This window comes from Ipomoea nil, unplaced genomic scaffold, assembly GCF_001879475.1.
Source record: "Ipomoea nil cultivar Tokyo-kokei standard unplaced genomic scaffold, Asagao_1.1 scaffold1034, whole genome shotgun sequence".
NCBI classification, from domain to species: Eukaryota; Viridiplantae; Streptophyta; class Magnoliopsida; order Solanales; family Convolvulaceae; genus Ipomoea; species Ipomoea nil.
Window position 1 is genome coordinate 2,651,680 of NW_017617462.1, and position 23,221 is coordinate 2,674,900.

A 23,221-nucleotide genomic window follows, 5' to 3' on the forward strand; every position below is an offset into this window, starting at 1 on the left:
TAAAACTCATAGGAAGATGGCAAATTAGGCAAATTCCTTGTTTCATCCAAGTTCAAAGAAACCCCTTGACTTGGTGCATTTCCTTCTTCACGAATAGACTCCGCAACCTCCGTTACGGGATGTGGAAAGTAAGATTCAAAGCTCAAATTTTCATTCAAATTTTCATCTCCAAAAATTTGCAGGATATGGATCAATGCCATGATCTCTACACCATCATTCTCGCCAAAGATCCCTCTCCGGGTCTTCTTCGGGTATCTTCTAAAGACATAGCGGTGGCACGGCGAATATCATTTGAATCAAACTCTCCTAAAGGCTCTTCGGTTGTGCTTCAACCATCACTCCCTTTTCGGTTCTCTTCTTCCTAGCAAGCTTAGTCAAAAAGTGAGATTTAATCACCGAAAGTCGGGTAGCTCTAGCAAGATCCCGTGTGCCTAGCCAGTTCAACACCATTTCTTCCATTTTCATGGTATTCGGCCCTATTGATTCGGCTAGCAAGCTGTGATCCCCTAATCTCCATGCTCTCCATTCTAGTGCTCTTTTATACTCCTCCAAAAGTGCACTATCCCGGCCCCAATTGTTGATATTTCATCATCACTTCCAACTTCAACTTGATCATTCACAACATCATCCACTTCAACTCTATTTTCCTCAACAAACCCGTGGCTCTCAAGGATAATTGGGTTCGGGTTTTGAGTGGTTAAGGGTCTTGAGATTGGGTGGCTATTTTGCTCTTCATTTGATCGAACGACATGGGTGTTTGAACCTTCATGACTTGGCTCTCGGATATATTGTTCAAGGTTTTGGAAGGGGTTGGACAATTTTCTTTTTCGGGTGGGTTTTGGTAGGCTTGTGGGTAAGGTAGGATTTTTAGGTTCATTGGAGTTGGGTGGCCGAAAGAGGTAGCTATGGTTTGTAATATGCTTGGCTTTGGTAAGGGTGACATTCTTGGTTCTCAAAATCTCACCAACGGCAAATCCGTAACCGATCTCCTGTTGAAACCATCCATCCACCAAAGGTTTCGCCTTCCTTATAGACTCACACAACCTTCCAATCATAAAGGCACTCCAATCCACACAAATATTGTTCAAGATAATATCCATAATCAACAATTTTTCTTTTGACAACTTGTCACGGCAATGATACCGGGATTCTACACATTTATGAACAATATCCAATAACAATCCATAATCCTTCTTCAAATCTCTTTTGTTACCATTAACCTTCGGAGATAGCGGTGCGTTTGCATCGCGTACCTCGGCCCAAATGGCATTGACATCATGCACATGATTTTCTACCCTCAAATTCGATTCAACAAGATTAAACATCCTCCGAAAATCATCGAGATTAATTTCTACATCAACACCTTTGATCATAGAAATAATTGAGCCATTTTCTATTCTAGCATTCATGTATAATTTGGTCACCTCATCTTTATAGAAACCATCATATCTAAAAGTGCAAAAATTTAACAACCCACAAGATTCTAGAGAGTTGATAATTTTACCCCAATAGATTTGTCCTCCACTTGCTTATTGAAGTCGGTGACATCTAGAATCATCCCGCTTAGTACACGGCTAGATTTCCTTGTTCCTCCGGTTGTGAATGACTCCATCTCCACTTTATTAATCTCCATTTGAGTAGAAAAAAGAATTTAGAAATTTTTTGGGTGCAAGATTGGGTGTTTCGGCAGTGAGGTCCGAAAGAAGGATAGAAGGGATGGGTTTTTGGATTGTGAGGTTATTTGGGTAGGATTTTGGGTTTGGGTGATGGGTTTTAGTGTGTAGAAGATTTTTGTGTAGAGAAATTAGAGTGGGTGTTTGAGTGTTGGGAGATTCTTGGCTTTTTCTTGTGCTATGTTTCCGGCCGGCGAGAGAGAGGAGGAGGAAGAAGACTTTGAGTTCTTCTAGATTTCCAATTCTACCCGTTAGAATTGAGGGAGAAGGGTGAGAAATTACTCCTTTGCCCTCTAGTGGGTAGAGAGAGAGTATTGATCTCCTTGAGGATAAATTAGACCTTCCACATGATTTAAATTTGCCAGCTCAGATTTTTATACTCCATTTGTGAGTACATGGCGCCAAAAATTGTGCTTCAAATAACCACCAACCTGGAGCAAATCAGATAAAAAAAATCTCGAAAATAATCTGTTAGATCAATAAATACACTCCAGATAAATATTATTATTTCAATTTCATATTTCAATAAAGCTGATTTTCTGAAAAGAAACCTGATAAAAATAAGTTGATCAGACAGATACCTAATATTTGAAAAGAATTTCAAGTTCCCAAAACAATTAAATCTTTTGACTTTCTAAAATTCGGCCTAACTTGTTTGACTTTTGAATCTCCAAAAAAAATGTGCAAGCACTCATCAGAATACATCTTTTCTTCTCATATAAACCCAATAGGCATGCAAATATCTAAATTTCCCTTAAATATATTCAATTTCATCAAAATTAACCCAATTAAAAAAAAAATTGTTCCCCCTAAATTGCATACTAATTTCAAATTAATCTAATTAAACACATTTAGCAAACAAATTACACAAATCAATTATGCTAAAACGTGACAAATTAAATAGACATACGTATCACATAAATAAATCGCAAATTTAGGTACGCAGATTTCGTAAGACAAAATTATAACACATAAATTTTACGAAAACATGTACACAAATAAACATATATTATACGTACATACCAATTCAAATTAAAACACATAGATCACATAGATTACATGCAATACACACAGTACGTATCAAAAATTAACAAAAATTAAGAGTTAAGGAATTGCTTAGCTCATTTCGATCATTCCCATTTCATGCCTTAGAGTTGCAAAACGAGATTCACACAACGGCTTTGTGAGAATGTCGGCAATTTGATTCTCCGTGGGAACATGATCGATTTTCAAATATTTCTTTTCGACGTGGTCTCGGATAAAATGGTGTCGAATGTCAATATGCTTGGTTCGCGAATGAAGCACCGGATTTTGGGTTATGGCGATTGCACTTGTATTATCGCATAAGATGCTAACATTTTCGCACTTAATCCCATAGTCCAATAATTGTTGCTTCATCCACAAGATTTGTGCACAACAACTCCCAGCTGCAATATATTCGGCTTCGGCAGTGCTCGTAGCTATGGAGTTTTGCTTTTTGCTGAACCAAGAGACCAATCTTCCCCCCTAAGAACTGGCATGTCCCTGAGGTACTTTTTTGGTCTATTTTACAACCTGCAAAATCTGCATCTGAATAACTAGTTAGTGTAAAATCTCCTTCTTTGGGATACCATAATCCCACATTGATTGTTCCTTTGAGATATCGAATTATCTTCTTGGTTGCAATCATATGACTCTCTTTGGGCTTTGATTGGAATCTTGCACATACGCCAACCGAGTAGGATATGTCCGGTCTGCTTGCGGTTAAGTATAGTAACGATCCAATCATCCCTCGATACATCGTTTGATCGACGTCTTTTCCTTCATCACCTTTATCCAATTTTTGAGATGTACTCATGGGAATTTTGACTGAGGATTTTCCATCTATGCCAAATTTCTTGATAAGATCTCTTGTGTACTTGTCTTGATTTATGAAAATTCCTTCTTCAAGTTGCTTGACTTGCAGTCCCAAAAAGTAATTTAATTCTCCCATCATACTCATCTCAAACCTGCTCTGCATGAGCTTAGAAAATTTCTCACATAAAGATTTATCAGTACTTCCATAGATAATATCATCAACATAAATTTGTACTAATAAAATGTGATTATTTTCTTGAATTCTAAAGAGGGTTTTGTCGACTAGACCTTTGGTGAATCCACAACTAATTAAGAACATTGACAAGGTGTCGTACCAAGCTCGCGGAGCTTGTTTTAACCCATACAATGCCTTCTTTAATTTGTAGACTTGATCACCAACGTCTTTTACCTCAAAACTAGGTGGTTGTTCGACGTAAACTTCTTCTTCAAGTAAGCCATTAAGAAATGCGCTCTTTACGTCCATTTGATATACCACGAAAATCTTGTGCGCTGCATATTCTAGGAATATCCGGATTGCTTCGAGTCGTGCGACGGGGGCGAATGTCTCATCAAAATCAATTCCTTCTTCTTGTGAATATCCCTTCGCGACTAATCTTGCTTTATTCCTAACAATGACGCCGTCTTCGTTTGCTTTGTTCCTAAAGACCCATTTAGTGCCAATTACATTTTGGTGCGTTGGTCTTGGAACAAGTTTCCATACGTCGTTGCGCTTGAATTGATCTAATTCCTCTTGCATGGCATCTATCCAACTTGGATCGGCTAAAGCTTCATCAATTTCTTTTGGTTCCAGTTGTGATAGAAAGCATGAGAACATTGCATCTTGTTGTTGGTTCCTAGTAGATGATCGCGTCTTCACTCCATCACTTGGATCTCCAATGACTAAGTCATGTGTGTGACTTCTTAGCCATTTTCGATTTGGTTGGAATTTTGTTGGATTCTCAGAGTTTCCTTCTTGATGTGATTCCACTTGTTGTGTATTAATGACGGTTGCATCTTCGGGTTCAACTACTGGAATTTCTTCTTGTGCAATTTCAGTTGTGCGTGATATTTCGGGTATCACATTTGATATTGCCTCAATTTGGTGATCACCCATATCACTTGATTCTTCTACTTCCTGCAACACATTGTCTTCGAACAAATCATTAGATTTAATTAAATCACGATTACCTTCACCATTTTTGCCGTTATTGTCGTGATTTTCATCGAACACAACGTGAATCGATTCTTCTACCACCATTGTTGATTTGTTGAATATTGTATATGCCTTGCTGGTAGATGAATATCCCAAGAATATTCCTTCGTCCGCTCGCTCGTCAAAAGTCTTTAATTGAGACTTTCCATTAACAAGTACAAAACATTTACAACCAAATGTATGAAAATAGGTGAGATTGGGTTTTCTCCCTTTCCATAATTCATAAGGTGTTTTGTTATAAGACTTGTGGATTAGACTGCGATTTTGAGTATAGCACGCCGTGTTAATTGCTTCTGCCCAAAATCTTTTTGGTAGTCCGGCGGCCGTTATCATGACTCGTGCGGCTTCCTTGAGTGTTCGATTTCTTCTTTCAGCTATACCATTTTGTTGCGGCGTTCGTGCGGCAGATAATTGATGTAAAATTCCTTGTGAATTGCAGTAAGATTGAATCACTCTGTTCACGAACTCTGTTCCTCGATCGGTTCGTATTGTTGCAATCTTCATGTCTTTTTCGACTTGCAGTAGCTTCAATAGCTCTGGCAACTTTGATAAGACTTCATCCTTTTTCTTGATGAATATTGTCCATGTGTACCTAGAAAAATCATCAACAACAACCAAAGTATATTTCTTACCACTTATACTTACTGGGTCTACTGGACCAAATAAATCCATGTGCAGTAGACTTAAGGGTCTTGATGTTGACTCTTGAGCTTTGACTTTGAATGATGCTTTGATTTGTTTTCCTTTCTGGCATGCATCACAAATTTGATTTTTCTTGAACACAATGTTGGGTAGTCCTTCGACTAGATTATTTCTTGTAAGCTTGTTGATGGTATTGAAATTCAAATGATTTAGCCTTCTGTGCCATTCCCAACAAGCTTCATTCGAATTATTTGCCATCAAGCATACGGATTCCTTTGTTGTGCTCCAATCTACAACATACATGTTTTTCTTTCTTGATCCGGCGAGTACGACTTCATTCGTAAATTCGTCCTTGACTTGACATTTGCCTTTGTAAAATTCTACAAGATATCCTTTGTCGCAAAATTGACTTGTACTAAACAAGTTGAATTTTAATCCTTCGACATAAGATACGTCATCAATTCGTAGACCATTTTTCACAATTGCGCCGGTTCCTTTTGTCATTCCATATCGATCGTTTCCACCGAAAACTACTTTTGGTCCTTCGATACTTTTGAACTCAACTAGACTAGCTTTATTGCCCGTCATATGTCGAGAGAAACCGCTATCGAAATACCAAACTTCCTGCAAGAAAGATTAATTATTTTTAGGTACCCATGCTTGATTGGGTCCTTTTGTGTTAGTAATTTTTGGCATCCAAATCCACCTAGATCCCATTGATCCAAGAGTAGGTGATTTGTAACCATTAAAACCATTATAATCATAGCGCACTTTCGAATAATGATTCGGTGCGGGTTGAGAAGCAGATAGTTGCTTGATTATATGAAAAAGAGCAAATCTGGACTTGGTCCATGGTTTGTTATCAAGCGACCAATCTTGTTCTGAGGGATATAATCTCCCAGCCCCAATTCTCGGAATTTTTCCCATATTCCTATGAGGTTTTGTTGCACTAGACTCGTTGGTTCTCTTGGGAGATACAAATTTTTGCCTTTTAAAAATTTGTTGCCTATCCGAGACATTAAATTTTTGATTCGGCTTTGCAACATTTTTCTTGGCATTTATTTGATTACCAACTCCTTGTCTCATTGTGCTATACTGACTTTTCACAAATTTTACCACTGGGACTTTATTAATTAAAGTAGTAGTAGAATTAGTCAGTTTCACAGGGGTTTGAGAACATGATGGATCGTAGCCTAGTCCGGCTTTATCTCCAGCGGGTTTCTGCATGTTTACCATTTTATCCATTATTTTGGATGAATTTGTAAATGATGCGATTACTTCCCGAAGGTTATGTTCTCGAACCTCTATAGCTTTGCACTCTTCTTGAAGTCGAGCATTTTCGGCTTTCAAATTACTCATTTCATTTAGAGCATTTTGCAATTTTTGTGACATTTCTTCCTTTTCAAGAATTAACGTATTATTGCGCTCTTTGATTTGAGTATGAGTGGCCATGACTTTTTGACAATCTTCCATAAGACTTTGAAATGATTCTTGAGTCTGGAAAGAAGTGTCAACTGAACTAAAAGAACTAAAAGAGCTAGAAGATACCTCTTCGTCGATTTCACGCGCCATATAGCATTCCTCATGTTCGGATGTCTTGCCCATTAGACATAGTAGCGCCGTATCTTCTTGTGATGAATCACTCTCGTCACTAGATGATTCTTCGGATTCACTTGCTTCTAACGGATCGCTTATTAGTGCCTTCCGTTTGCCCTGTTTGAATTTCTTCTCTTTGGATTTGTATTCCACTTGTGGAGAAGTATTCGAATTTTTGTCTGCCTTGGGGTGTGGACATTTGGCCATAAAATGTCCAGGCTTTCTACAATTGTAACACACGTTTGTGTTATCTTCGACCGGTTCCCTTCTTGATCTTGTATTTTCTCGAAAGAAATTTCCTTGTGGTGATCCTTTGTTCTTTCGCATGAACTTCTTGAATTTCCTAACAAATAGAGAAAATTGATCGTCAGATAAAAAATCATTATTTCCTACTGACCTTGATGTTGAGGGTTGTTCGGCCATCAATGCGGATGTTCGTTCATCACGTTCTTCCTCGACTCGTGTCTTCATTTCGAACTCATACGCCTTAAGATCACTAAAGAGTTTATCCGTAGATAATGTCCTTAGATCTCTATGATCGCGCATTGCGGTCACCTTCATATCCCAATTTGTAGGCATTCCGCGTAACACTTTGAGCGATATTTCTTTCTGGGTAATGGTCTTTCCCAAATCCGTGATCTCTCCAAGAATTTTGATTAATCGAGCTTCCATGTCGGTGATGCTTTCGTTCGGTAGCATTTTGAAATCTTCGAACCTCTTCATGGCAATGGTTAGTTTGTTGTCTTTTTCTTGTTCATCGCCTTCACCGATTTCGATAAGTGTATCCCATATTTCTTTTGCTGTAGTGCACTTTCGAATCTTTGGAAATATGGTGTCATCGACCGCTTTGAACAAAATATCTTTGGCAATGTTGTCCAAATTATTTCGCCCTCTATCTTCCTTTGTCCACTCCATTTTTGGCTTTGGAATATATCGTGGAACATTTGGAGTTAGTGCGACGGCAGTGTTAACTTCCATAATTTGGAGAGGACCATTTGCGATGACTTCCCACATTTCGTCATTTAAAGCAGATAAGTGCACCTGCATACGTATTTTCCAATCATCAAATTTATCAAGTGAGAAAAGCAAATTTTGAGCAAGAGCCATATCTCTCTTCATCTTGAAGATTTTGAGATCTATCTAGCAGTCAAAATTGACTCAAATAGACAACCGCTCTGATACCACTTGTTGGTCCCGAAAGGGTGGCGAGAAGTCTAGAGGGGGGGGGGGGTGAATAGACTTCTCTAACTTTTCAAACTTTCTTCGAAAACTTACAAGGCAAATAACACTTTGATAATTTCAACTCTAAGTAACAAGCATCAACAAGATAAACAACTTAGAGCGTGCAGCGGAATAGGTAGCGGTAAAGTGTTATGCTTATAAGTGCGGTGCTCAAAGAGATATTCTAAACATGCAACACGTTAGAAACATTTGATATGGTTCAAGGATGATATACGTAAAGTTTGGCTTGCATGCAAACGTGGGAACTATCAAACCCAGACAGATAAAGATATGCGATAAGTCGTAATCGGGTTAGTTCGCAGTTAGAATAAGCATGCACAAAATAAATGAGCAGTAAGTAAATAGAGAGAGAGATTTATAGTGGTTCAGAGGTGGTGTAATCCTCCTAGTCCACTCTTCTCCTTTCACTTCAAGGAGGAAATTCACTATTCTTCGATCATCCAGATACAATAGTGAATAAGTGTCCACGGACACTTCTCCGAGTGCTTCGCACAAAGCTACACTCCTCCAAGGTTTTTCGCAAGCTCCTCTTGTTACTCCGCCTTCCCGAGTACTTCGGACCAAGCTGTACTCCTACACCACGAGAACTGCGCACAAAGCTACGTCCTCCAAGGGTTTTCACAAGCTCCTCTTGTTACTCTGCCCTTCACCACGAGTGCTACGCACAAAGCTACACTCAACCAGGGTTTTTCACTCTCTCTAGTTACTCCGCCCTCTTTCTACGCTCAGTAGAGAATATTACAAAGAAATAAAATTTCTCTCTCACTCAGACTTGAATTTAATTCTATGAAGCTCTGTTTCTCCCTTTTTCGGCAAAAAAAAAAAAAATATAGCTTGTATCTTTTGCTTGTATGTTTTAGCCGTTGTTCAAGTTGTTGAACTGCTCAATCTCTTGGGGTTTTTCTTGCTTAACTGCTCTCTTCTACTTGTCTTCAAGTCTGCTTGGACAATTTATAGCTAGTAAAAGCTATTTTCCCGTTGATCAACTTTCGATCTCGATCGTCCATTTGAATTGTAGTTGATCAAAAGATATTATTAACTTGATCTAAAATATTAGGTAGATGTCTTTTCTCCTTTTGTCAGATGATTTGAATAATTTGCCCGTTGCCGTTTCTTGAAATTTTGCAGCCTCCAGATTTGGAATAAATTCGGCGCGGCAATCTTTGACATTTGTGGTCCTTCATAGATACTCTGACATGTCAAGTTGATCAAATAATTTATTTGCTGATTCTTGCTTGAGTATAAAATAATTTCTACGCGAATCAACCTTCTTTTAGCGTCTCCGGTTCCACCGTAAAAACTTGATGTTCAGATGAAAATATATCAGTTATTTTGTCCTTCATGATCCTTGTAAAATAATATACTGGAACCTCTGTAAAAACTTCACAGTTGTTCATGGTGAGATGCTCTGTTTCGAATTTCTAGCTTGGTTCACCATACTTGGTGTATTTTTCCATATGGTGCATGGCTTTTGTGAGACTTGAGCATTTTACTTAGTCTCCATATTCTTAGCTAGTCTCCTTGTTAGTTAGTCTCCATTTAGCTAGTCTCCTTGTTAGTTAGTCTCAATTTTAGCTAGTCTCCTTGTTAGTTAGTCTCAATTTTAGCTAGTCTCCTTGTTAGTTAGTCTCAATTTTAGCTAGTCTCTCAAACGGTTTGGTATACTTTGAGCATTTTAGCTAGTCTCCAATACACTCAGGCTAGTCTCTCATACGGTTTGGTATACTTTGAGCTAGTCTCCCATACGGTATACGATCCAATATACTTGACCTTGAGCTACGGTTTGGTATACTTTGAGCTAGTCTCCCATACGGTATACGATCCAATATACTTGACCTTGAGCTAGTCTCCCATACTGTCCAAGCTAGTCTCCCATATGGTCCAAGCTAGTCTCCCATACGGTCCAAGCTAGTCTCCCAAGCTTAAAAATGCATCACTTGAGATTTGAACTTAAGATCATTTGACATAGCTCACACGCGTTTCTTCCAACTCCTCTAACATGGTTCTTGGTGACTTATCCGCATCATAATTGTGTTAAGCTATAATCCCGCTTAACATCTAAAATCAACATGTGATTTTCCAGACTTGTACATGGGTTGCATGATATGGGTGCATCATACTCCGTAGACTCAAACTGACTCAAATAGAATAAAAATGGGGACTACTTGATTTTTCAAAAATACATTCGGCTCATCAAAATTTACAATATATTCCTAACACATCATCTCTCATAAGCATTTCCAAGATATACATAATAGATATGGAGGAACTCATAGCAACATATAGTTTACTCATCAAGTGCCCATCTCAAGACATAGATAATCTCAAATAATTATTTTTACTATAGACTTTCTCATAAGCCTCTCATAAACATATATATATATATATATATATATATATATATATATATATATATATATATATTAATAATCATAAGTAGGGAGAAATTCAAATCATATTTCTCAAATCATTTTTCCAATTATCACATATACATATGGAGGAATATCATAACCATCACTCACGATATTTCACATATCCATACTCTCATATATATAAGGTGAGAGGGACGAAGGGTCTTAGATCAACTAAGCCCTAGTGACACGGCAATCCACCCTACCGGCCACTCCACAAGTTTGTCCCTTTCGTGGGATAAAGGACTAAAACCTTAAGTGTGCACACCCTCTAATGGGCTTCCCCCACCCAAAAGAGTAGTAACTAGTCCAAGTAGCCCAGGATGTTTTCTACTAGGCTACTCCACATATAATAGGTATCCAGGATGTTTTCTACCAAATACAATCTCATCAAAAATAGGGCCAGAACCCACATAGGACCAAATTAAAGTCCACCATTCAACAACCATCCATTATATCTACATATCCTCCAAAAATAGATACATTTTATATATCCTCCAAAAATAAGAATAGTTATCCAAAAATAGATTTTCGTAAACATTCTCATTTGCCCGTAGACTATTTAAATCATAGCTTTCAAATATCATGAGTATATATAACCCATCAATATCCATACTTTCCAAATTAGTTTACAAGTCCTTAGTAGATCCAAAACGAAGAACCTTACTAGGAAGATGCACACCATTCGGGTGCAATAGCCACAGTTCAAAATATAACTCTAAATTAATCACAATCAACTTTCAAATAACCAAATCAACACAGTCAAACAATCTTAAGGAACTCACATCTCACATCGAATTCTTAAGAAGTCCACATACTTAAAGTTTCAAACTTAGGCTTCCATTTCCAAGAATTCGAAACTTGAGATCATATAGTCATGCTCCTACATCTTAGGGTCAACTTAGGCTCTTAAAGTCCAACTCTTAACGATCTAGAACTCTAGCCTAGGGCTCTGATACCAACTGTAACACCCCCAAATTTTAAGTACAGAAACTAAAGATTGAAAGGAAAATATTTCTGAAAATAAGAATAGTTATCCAAAAATAGATTTTCGTAAACATTCTCATTTGCCCGTAGACTATTTAAATCTCAGCTTTCAAATAGCATGAGTATATATAACCCATCAATATCCATACTTTCCATATTAGTTTTCATCCTCCGAAAAGAGTATAATAGTATGCAAAACAATACATTTTATCTAATTTACACATTTCCTCCAAAAAGATAGTCCTTCAAGAATAAATATAACTTCATATCCTCCAATATAAACATAGCTTCACTCATTTTAATATAATTAGCTTTTCAATCAATATTTCTCAAAGTATGAGTTTCATCGAACTCTATAGCAATATAAATATATGTATATATCACAAAATTATAAGTTTTCCAATGCTCAAATCAATCCCTATTATAATGGAGTTTCAACACAAAATATTTAGGCACACTATAGATTATACACCTTTCAAAAATATAGTTTCAACCCATATGAATCACAAGTCAACACCAAAATAACCTAATTTTACCATTTATCACATTGTGAGACAAGAACACATTCTCAAAATAATTTAAGTACACAAATCATATAAGTAGAACATTTAGTAGTGCAAACTAATTTAAACAGACATAGAAACTTACCTCAAAGCTAAAGCTCCAAAAGCAAACGCTCAACCTAGGCTCAACTCATAAACTGGCCACTTTAACAAAGAACCCTTTCGAAGTGACCGCTAAGCTGCCGGAAGCTCCGTTCGGCCGTCCAAACTACGCTGGAAGGTCAACACTGCCGGAGGAAGAAAAAGCCAGCTCAACTACCGCCAGACTGCCATTTACCGTCAGGAGATGGACCAAACACTGGAGGAGTTCGTCGGCCTACTTGTCTCGCCGGAAGGAGAGATTCGCCGAAGAAAAGTCACGATACTGCTGTTCGCGCGAAGAACAGGGGAACCACTGGACTACCGCCACAACTCCAACCACTGGATTTCTAAAAAAAATAATCATTTATACACACACACACACACACACACACACACACATACACACACACACACACACACACACACATATATATATATATATATATATATATATATATATATATATATATATATATATATATATATATATATATATATATATATATATATATATGTCTAAAATGTATAATTTGAGCTTAAGTTTGGACTAAGAAATTGGATTACGAATATTTTTGGGCCCAAACATTTGGGCTTAGTAACAAAAAGCCTTTGATCTTAGGAAGTTTGATAGTTGTAAAAAAATGATTTTGGAATGTTCATCCCAGATAGATTTTGGATAGCAAAATCGAGAGTTTAAAAATAGTTTATTTAAATTTCGAGACAAAAATAATTGTTTTGAAAGTATTCGCGCTAAAATATTTAAGATTGGAAAATAAATTTTGTTTTTGAGAATATTTTATTAAAATAGGGCTATTTAAATATACGGGGTGTTACAATGTAATCTTTAAGGAATTGAGTTTTGCTACAATGGGCAATTTGATTATAAGAATTCTTTTGAAGGTTTGACGAAACTCATGATGCAAACTACATTTTTGTTGTTTGTTCTGTTCGTCTTGGAACGTTCCTAATTACTCATTCCGAATCGTCGAGCTTGACTCATTTCGAATCGTTGAGTCTTTTGAATTATTTGTTGGAACGTTCCATCTGGCTCATTCTGAATCGTGAGGCCGGACTCATTCTGAATCGTGCGGCCGGATTCATTCCGAATTGTCGAGTCTTTTTGGACCATTATGCTGATAATGGTGGTTGGAGGTTGCCAATGAGTCATGGGTTAAGGAATGATTTGAGCTTTTAAAAGTATTGTGTTATGAAATAATGTTGATGGCCATGTAGCTAAAGTTTTCTATTTTGAGAACTTGTGTAAAGTGTGAAGGGATTATATTATGACTTCAGTATAGCTTGAAGATCGTGATTTACATTTATTTATTACTCTAAAGCTTATGGTATTCTATTTAGACTACTTGATCCGGGGTTGAGAAGATTACCACTTACTGTGCATTAGTTCATTATTTATATTTTCCTCATGTTTTAGAGTTGTTAAGGACATGTGAATAATACGAGCACAAGTTGTGGGGTCTCGAAGTTGACTTTTGAAACTAGGAGACTTAGTCCTAGTATTGGGGCTTATCATGGATTTTTGTTTATTTAGATATTCTCTTTGACCCTTTGTATTTTTGGTAAACCATTGTGCTTGGTTTTGGTGCATGTGATGCATTTTGGACATACTACTCTTGATTATATTGTAAATATTTAATAGTGGATTTGATGAGTTTTTGGGAAGATCTAGTTGATTATATTTTCCCATTTTGGGTCGTGGAATTATCGTATATTCAAGTGCTATTATGAAGATTCCGAGAGGTATGTATGGTTAGGCTTCGTATTGTTACAGGTCTTCACGTAATGATACGGCCGGGTCATGTCTTAGAAGTGGGGTGTGACATCTGATATCTAGTATCTACATCAGTGTTGCATTAGGTTTGCTACATGTCTAGGAGGAATCTTTGTGTAACACCCCGGAATTTTTAAAACTTTTTGATCTTATAATATGAAAGCAATTCTATTAAATAGATATTAACTGAAGCATTCTAAACATAGAGTCGGGGTGCTATGCTACATCTGAGCTGGAGAGCTCAGATGCATAGACTATTCTAACTACTATCCTCAAATATTGTCGTTACATCATCAAGGCACGCAGGCCGAAAGGAAAGACTAACTTCTAATCAAAGTTCTTCTAGCGCGCTCCGGAGGCTAATCATCTGTGCCTGAAAGCCAAATATATCTGTTCAGCAAATGATGTTGGTAACCCACTCTAACGCGTTAAAATACAATATAGGTAAGTATATGTCTATAGATATAGTAAAACCATTTTGAAGCACGAAGACATATACTTAGGTGACTCTAGCTTTAAAACCAGGATTAGGCTCGACAATCAGGGATAAACACATTCAACAGTGATAATCAATTATATAGAGAGAACATCATAAAAACACGTATCTAAGGTAACAGTTCTCTTTCAAATCATTCACATCATCATTCAATCAATATCCTTGTCACACAAGCACACTTTGGTGGCGCCACAGGACCAATCTCATGCCCCAAACATGAGGGTTAGTGCATATAGTGCTAACACGGCCCCGCAGCACCCTACCTCATACCGCAACATGAAGGAATTGACCGCAGCCAATTGTATAGACCGTCGATAGTTTCAACAGCGGATCACAGCCCTACACACCGCTGACGCGTTCAGTCGGTGGACTGTGATCCTCTTTTGGGGACTGCGACCCTACACACCGCTTGACGGGCTCAGTCGGTGGGTCATAGCTGATCGTATTCCTACACACCGTCTGAGGGACTCATTCAGTGGACTATGATCTTTGGGGACTACGACCCTACACACCGCTGGCACATACACTTGGTGGATTGCAGTCGACCATAGCCCTATACACCGCCTGACAACTCATTCGCTGGACTATGGCTTTCCTCGGGCTAGTGGCCCTACACACCGCCTGACGCGTCCAGTCGGTGGACCACAGCACACGAGGCCCATGGGGTGGACCGCAGCCCTAGAAGTGAGTCACTGAACGCAGCCAGGATAATGAACCGCAGCTAATGAGTAACCAATTTGACCGCAGCAAAGATAATGAACCGCAGCTCATGTATGACCAATTTGATCGCAGCCAAATTGGGGTATCATGCACACATAACACATAGTAAACACATGCAACTCACATTAACACATTGGGAAAGGGGAAAACATATAAATAAAACTTATGCGTGATTATCAACATACTAAGAATAGTCCTAAGAGGTTCATACATCTTCCTCCTAGGCCAACGGGTTACCGATTCAACTAGCATGCAACATACGAGACTCTTTTATCCTACCAACGATACCCGAACTATCAAACTAGACTCATGCACGACAAACGGAATCCGTTGGGACACCATGGGGGAATGGGGAACATCAAACGGGGAAGCCAAAGTCCCAAGGCGGGAATAATCCAGCGGGTGGAGGGCCACCTGCCGGCTGCCTGCTGGCGATGAACCTCCGGGCAGCGGGTGCCCGGCGGGTAGTCGTCTGCCCGCGGGCTGCCCTCTGCCGGTCGCGTTAAACTGGCAGCGGGTAGGTGGCGGGTCCTCCTACCCCCACTGACTCTTTTTCCAAAATATAAGTCCCGGGATCCTCCGTGGAACTCGAAACCATGCTTATATACTTTTAAACGCAAATGACGACACCACGTAGACAATTAACGGATCAAAAGCAAGAATCACATAGAACACATCCTATTATGACTTCTAAACATAATCAACACCCGAACATGTGAATTCCCACCCAAATATACCAAGAATATCCCAATACGAAATTCACGATTCAACCTAGGGCTCTAATCATATTTAAATCATCAAGATCATAGTTCCTCTTTAATATCAAGAAACATCAAGACTTATCAAGAAAATCACACAATCATCAAGATCCTCTTATCACCATCAAGATCATCAAGATCACACATAAAATCATCTTATCAATCATCAAGATCATATCATAATTATGATAGAAGATTTCATCAAGACACAAGCATATAGAAGGAGCCAAAGAAGAAGATTATAGCAAAGAAAATAGGTTTTGTTGAGACATGGGCTACCTCTTAGCCTTAATTAAATTCCTTGGCTATGAAGGGTCTTTCTTTAAGATTTCTTCTTTCTTGATTTCTCTTATGGGAGTTCTTGGGAATTCTTGTGTGGTGAAAGTTATTGTGGTGTGGATTCTAGGTGCCTCCTATGCCCCTATTTATATATCTAAGAGTCCTAATTAGGATCTAAATGGTATGGGCTTGCTAATTCTATTCCTTACAGGACTAAGGGGTTGGTTTTAGGGTAAGGGTCCATGGACTATGGTGGACCCTTCTTAGTTAATTAATGGATTGTAATTCTCTTTTTAGGGTAAGTGATTAAATAATTAGTTTGGGTTAGAGGTCGTAACACGGGGTGTTACACTTTGTGCCACTTTTGATGTCCAACGAATGGAGATCATATTAAAAAAAGAAGATTGATGGAATTATTTCAAAGGTTTTCTTTCAGAAATGTAAGGGAGTAGAAAAAACTATGGTTAACAAAATCAATCAAGTGCATGTCATCACTCCGGTTACTTTGTTGTTTTTATGTATTAAGTGCGATTGTTCAATTGAGTGTGTGTAATCTTGGATGTCTAGTGTGGTGCCTTTTTTCTTTTCTCGACATCTCTCCACACTGATATCTACACGAGTCACTGCCCCCATTGAAGTTCAAACCTGAACCTGTGACCTCCCATTTGGGAGAGTCACAATTATATCTCTTGACCACAAAGTTTTTGGCAGATTATGAGATTTTGAGTATGAAATTCTAAAAATAGTTTCTCCCTACATTCTTCTTTATATTTCCCTCTGTTTTTGCTGTGGAAAGCTCAAGCTTCCATTTATCATTGAAAAGCTCCATTATTATTCCAGTTGAAACATGATGCTAAAGAAAATAAATTAGTGTACTTTTTCATTTCAATTTTTTTTTGAACTCTTATTGCTTCCATTTGCGCTAGTCTAATAGTCTCAGTTCAACAACAAAAATTGCAAACTATCCCACATCGGGAAACTAAGAATTAGGAAACCAAAATATAAGATTCTATTTCTGAGACTTGATCATTACCTTACTTGAACAAGATCTGTTCTATAGGCTCGTACCTTTATATCCTTGAGTTCTAATGAGGCAGGAAATCAAGCTTGGTTGATGAACTTACTCAGATAATTGGCTAGAGCATGAGTAACACCATTGTACCGGACAGTGCTGTAGAGTATCGTATCCTGTGTTCAGGCTTTTCAATCTTTTTCCCAGTATCGTATCCTGTGTTCAGGCTTTTCAATCTTTTTCCCTATTATCCTGTGTTACTGTTTTGGGTTTAACGCACCACAAAATGGAGGTTGGAGAGTTGAGATAAAACCAGATTCTTATCAGTGGGGAAGAATCATCATAATCTCTGAGATCATGCTTGAAAATGTGAAAGTTCTATGTTACTTGTGTTGTCATGCATTTGTCTTGTTGTAAAAAGTGTTTGTAGTCTGACAGTTAGGATAGTTGCCTTACAAGTAGTATACCCAAGTTCAATTCTGGTAAAATGCGTAGGTGTATTTTTAATTGGAGGATGAAAAAAAGAAATGGATAAACATCATGGCACCCTATAAAATTGGGAGTACATGTAAAATTACTCCAATTTATATTGCATATGGTATTGCGTTCAAAAAATAATAATAATAAATGGCTTATTGTTATAACATGCACTTTATTCATTGAGCAAGTTCCAACAAAAGCTGTTCGGTCAAAGTACCTACCACCGCTGGAAATTATGGAATTTTCGACCACCTGAAAGTAATCTTATATCAAGTCGAAAGCAAAATGTGGTCGGAAATAGCAACAAAGGTTTTTCCGGATACCAAAAGTGATCGGAACAAGACTGTTAGGAATATATTGTAAAGTTTTGATGAGCCAAAATGTATTTTTGTAGTCCCCAATTTTATTCTATTTGAGTCAGTTCTGGTTCACAAAGTATGGCGCGCCCTTGTCATGAAGTCTACCTGAACACCTTAAAGCACCCTGGTTCTTGATGGAAGAATAAAAGTAAGCGAGATCACAGCTTAACACATTTATGAAGCATTGGAATTAACAAAGGTTAAATTGGATGAGATGGAAAGAGACTTGTTGAAGCATAATTAAAATGGTTTATAGTTTGATTTGATTCCCATTGAGAGCATTTTGGTCTAGACAGGCTATGGTTATACAGGTTGTGTTATCAAGCCATGAAATGTTAGACATGAAGTGATATCAAGCCAAAGCTTTTTAAACGTAGACATGATATTTTTTAGACGGATGATGACGTCAATTTTATACGGATGATGATGTCAATTTTAGACGGATGATGACGTCACTACATGGTATATCTTTGAATGGGTTATGGAACCAATGTGAAGCCGAAGAGAAGAGACAAAAGGAATTAATATCATTAGATATATCAAAGAGCTAACTGGTGGAGTTGGAAGAAGTTTTGCAAAGCTACCAAATGATACATGGTTTGACTCTACATGAAGCAATTTTTGAGGTTAGACAAGATGTTGTTTAGACATGATATAGACGGGACATGACATCATTCTTGGAGCATTTTGATCTAGACAGGCTATGGTTATACAGGTTGTGTTATCAAGCCACGAAATGTTAGACATGAAGTGATATCAAGCTATGATTCCCATTGAGAGCATTTTGGTCTAGACAGGCTATGGTTATACAGGTTGTGTTATCAAGCCACGAAATGTTAGACATGAAGTGATATCAAGCCAAAGCTTTTTAGACGTAGACATGATATTTTTTAGACGGATGATGACGTCAATTTTAGACGGATGATGGCGTCAATTTTAGACGAATGATGACGTCACTACATGGTATATCTTTGAATGGGTTATGGAACCAATGTGAAGCCGATGAGAAGAGACAAAAGGAATTAATATCATGAGATATATCAAAGAGCTAACTGGTGGAGTTGGAAGAAGTTTTGCAAAGCTACCAAATGATACATGGTTTGACTCTACATGAAGCAATTTTTGAGGTTAGACAAGATGTTGTTTAGACATGATATAGATGGGATATGACATCATTCTTGGACAGGATGTCTTTAGACAGTCTACTACAGCAATGCACCAAGAATAAAATAATTGCCCAAGATGTATTTTTGAAAACCCGCATATTTGCGAAGGAACTCAAGCAAGAATCAACAGATAAATTATTTGATCAACTTGGCATATCAGATATAAAATGCAACAAAAGTCAAGCCTGAGATTATTCAAATTTGGAGGCTACACATTTCAAGAAAAGCTTTTGTCAGATCAATGAAGAGCAACGACAATATTATTCAAATCTTCTGACAGGCGGCGAAATGACTTTGCAGATCAAGTTGATTCAATTATTTGATCAACTATAATTCAAAATGGACGATCGAGATCGCAAGTTGATCAACGGACAAATAGCCTTCATTGGCTATAAATTGTCCAAACAGACTTGAAGACAAGGAGAACGACGAACAACGAATGAGCAAGCAAGAATGGCTAATCGAGAAAAGCAAGCTATATTTTTATTAGCCAGTAAAGAGGGAAATAGATCTTCATTAGAAAAATTCAAGTCTGAGAGAGAAATCATTGTATTTCCTTTTAAACATTTCTACTGAGTGTAGAAAGGGGGTAGAGTAACTAGAGAGAGTGAAAAACCCGGTTTGAGTGTAGCTTTATGCGTAGCACTCGGTTGTAAAGGGAAGAGTAACAAGAGGAGCTTGTGAAAACCCTGTGAGAGCGTAGCTTTGTGCGTAGTTCTCGTGGTGTAGGAGTACAGCTTGGTGCGAAGTACTCGGGAAGGCGGAGTAACAAGAGGAGCTTGTGAAAAACCTTGGTGGAGTGTAGCTTTGTGCGAAACACTCAGGCAGTGTCGGCGGGCACTGATTCACTATTGTATCTGGGTGATCGAAGAATAGTGAATTTCCTCCTTGGAGTGAAAGGAGAAGAGTGGAGTAGGAGAATTACACCATCTCCGAACCACTATAAATCTCTCTCTCTCTCTCTTTCTACTTACTGCTCATTATATTTCGTGCATGCTATTATCAATTGCGAACTAACCCGTTATGATTTATCGCATATCTTTATCTATCTGGGTTTGATAGTTCCCACGTCTGCATGCAAGTGGAATCTTACATACATCATCTTTAATCTATATCAAGTGTTTCTAACGTGTTGCATGTTTAGAATCTCTCTTTGAGCACCGCACAATCAAGCATAACACTTTACCGTTACATATTCCGTTGTGCAAACTCTAAGTTGTATAACTTGTTTATGCTTGTTATTTAGAGTTGAAATTACCAAAGTGTTGTGTTCTTAAGAAAAGTTTGAAAAGTTAGAGAAGTCTATTCACCCCCTCTCTAGACTTCTCGCCACCCATTTGGGACCAACAAGTGGTATCAGAGCAGTTGTCTATTTGAGTCATTCTTGACTGTTAGGCAGATCTCAAAACTTCAAGATGAAGATAGATATGGTTCTTGCTCAAAATTTGCTTTTCTCACTTGATAAATTTGATGATTGGAAAATACGTATGCAGGTGCACTTATCTGCTTTAAATGATGAAATGTGGCAAGTCATCACTGAAGGTCCTATTTCGATCATGCAAGATAACACCACCGCCACACTAACTCCAAATGCTCTACGATATATTCCCAAGCCAAAAATGGAGTGGAGAAGTGAAGATAGAGGGCGAAATAACTTGGCAATATTGCCAAGGACATTTTGTTCAAAGCGGTCGATGACACCATATTCCCAAAGATTTGAAAGTGCACAACAGCAAAAGAAATATGGGATACTCTCATTAGCATCGGTGAAGGCGACGAACAAGAAAAGGACAACAAGCTAACCATTGCCATGAAAAGATTTGAAGATTTCAAAATGCTTTCTAACAAAAGTATTACAGATATGGAAGCACGCTTAGTCAAAATTCTTGGTGAAATAAGTGATCTTGGCAAAACCATCTCCCAGAAGGAAATATCACTCAAAGTACTGCGTGGACTACCTTCTAGTTGGGATATGAAAGTAACCGCGATGCGAGATCATAGAGATCTAAGGACGTTATCTACGAATAAACTCTTTAGTGATCTTAAGGCGTACGAGTTCGAGATGAAGACATGAATTGAAGAAGAACGTGATGAACGATCATCTGCACTAATGGCCGATCAACCGTCTACATCAAGGTCAGTAGGAAATAATGATTTTTTATCTGACGAACAATTTTCCGTATTTGTTATGAAATTCAAGAAGTTCATGCGAAAGAACAAATCCAATAGTTCACCACAAGGAATCTCATTTAGAAGACCAAGGAAAAAATCGGGCGAAGATAACACAAATGTGTGTTACAATTATAGAATGTCTGGACACTTTATAGCCGAATGTCCACACCCCAAGGTAAGCAAAAATTCGAATGCTTCTAACCCTTCATAGGAAGAATACAAGTCGAAGGAAAAGAGATTCGAGAAGGATAAACGAAAGGCTTTGATAAGTGATCCGCTAGAGACAAGTGAATCCGAAGAATCATCCAGTGATGAGAGTGATTCATCACAAGAAGACACGACATTGCTATGTTTAGTGAGCCAAACGTCCGAGTACAAAGAATGCCTAATGGCGCACGAAAGTGAAGAAGAGGTATCTTCTAGTTCCTTTAGTTCAGTTGACACCTCTTTCAAGACTCACGAATCATTTCTATGTCTTATGAAAGATTGTAAAGAGGTCATGGCCACTGATACTCAAATCAAAGAGCGCAATAATACGTTAATCCTTGAAAAGGAAGAAATAGCACGTAAATTGCAAAATGTTCTAAATGAAATGAGTAATTTGAAAGCTGAAAATGTTCGACTTCAACAAGAGTGCAAAGCAAGAGAGGTTCGTGAACATAATCTTCGGGATGTAATCACATCATTTACGCATTCATCCAAAATAATGGATAAAATGGTAAACATGCAAAAACCCGCTGGAGATAAAGCCGGACTAGGCTACGATCCATCATGTTCTCAAACCCCTGAGAAGCTGACTAATTCTACTACTACTTTAATCAATAAAGTTCCAGTGGTAAAATTTTTGAAAAGTCAGCATAGCACAATGAGACAAGGAGTTGGAAACAAAATTAATGCCCAAAAAAATGTTGCAAGGCCAAATCAAAATAATAATATCTTGGTAAGGCAACAAAATTTTAAAAGGCAAAAATTTGTATCTCAAAGGAGAACCAACGAGTCAAGTGTGATAAAACCTCATAGGAATATGGGAATAATTTCGACAATTGGGGCTGGGAGATTATATCCTTCAGAACAAGATTGGTCGGACAAACCATGGACCAAGTCCAGATTTGATCTCCTTCATAGAATCAAGCAACTATCTGCTTCCCAACTCGCACCGGATCACTATTCGCAAGTGCGTTATGATTAAAAAGTTTTTAATGGTTACAAATCACCTACTCTTGGACCAGTGGGATCTTGGTGGATTTGGATGCCAAAAATTACTAACGCAAAAGGACCTAAACAAATATGGGTACCTAAAAATAATTAATTTTATTGCAGGAAACTTGGTATTTCGATAGCGGATGCTCTCGACATATGACCGGCAATAAAGCTAGTCTAGTTGAGTTCAAAAGTATTGAAGGACCAAAAGTTGTTTTTAGAGGAAATGATCGTTATGGAATAACAAAAGGCACCGGAACAATTGTGAAGAATGGCTTACGAATTGAAGATGTTTCATTTGTCAAAGGATTAAAGTTTAATTTGTTTAGCACAAGTCAATTTTGCGACAAATGCTATCTCGTAGAATTTTTCAAAGATAAATGTCAAGTCAAAGACGAATCTACAAAGGAAGTCGTACTAGCCGGATCGAGAAAGAAAAATATGTATGTTGTTGACTGAAGTACAACGAAGGACTCTGTGTGTCTGATGTCAAGCAATTCAAATGAAGCAAGTTGGGAATGGCACAGAAGGCTACATCATCTAAAT

At 37.9% G+C, this 23,221-nt stretch overlaps 1 long non-coding RNA gene across 1 annotated transcript in view; it reads right to left on the bottom strand.

The window, feature by feature from the left end:
- The window catches only part of LOC109180771, a 21,805-nt gene extending 9,473 nt beyond the window's left edge, over positions 1-12,332 (bottom strand). Inside the window, exon 1 of the long non-coding RNA XR_002054111.1 lies at positions 12,249-12,332. This is a non-coding gene — a long non-coding RNA (uncharacterized LOC109180771). The remainder of the gene's footprint in view (positions 1-12,248) is intronic.
- Between the last annotated feature and the right edge of the window lie 10,889 nt (positions 12,333-23,221).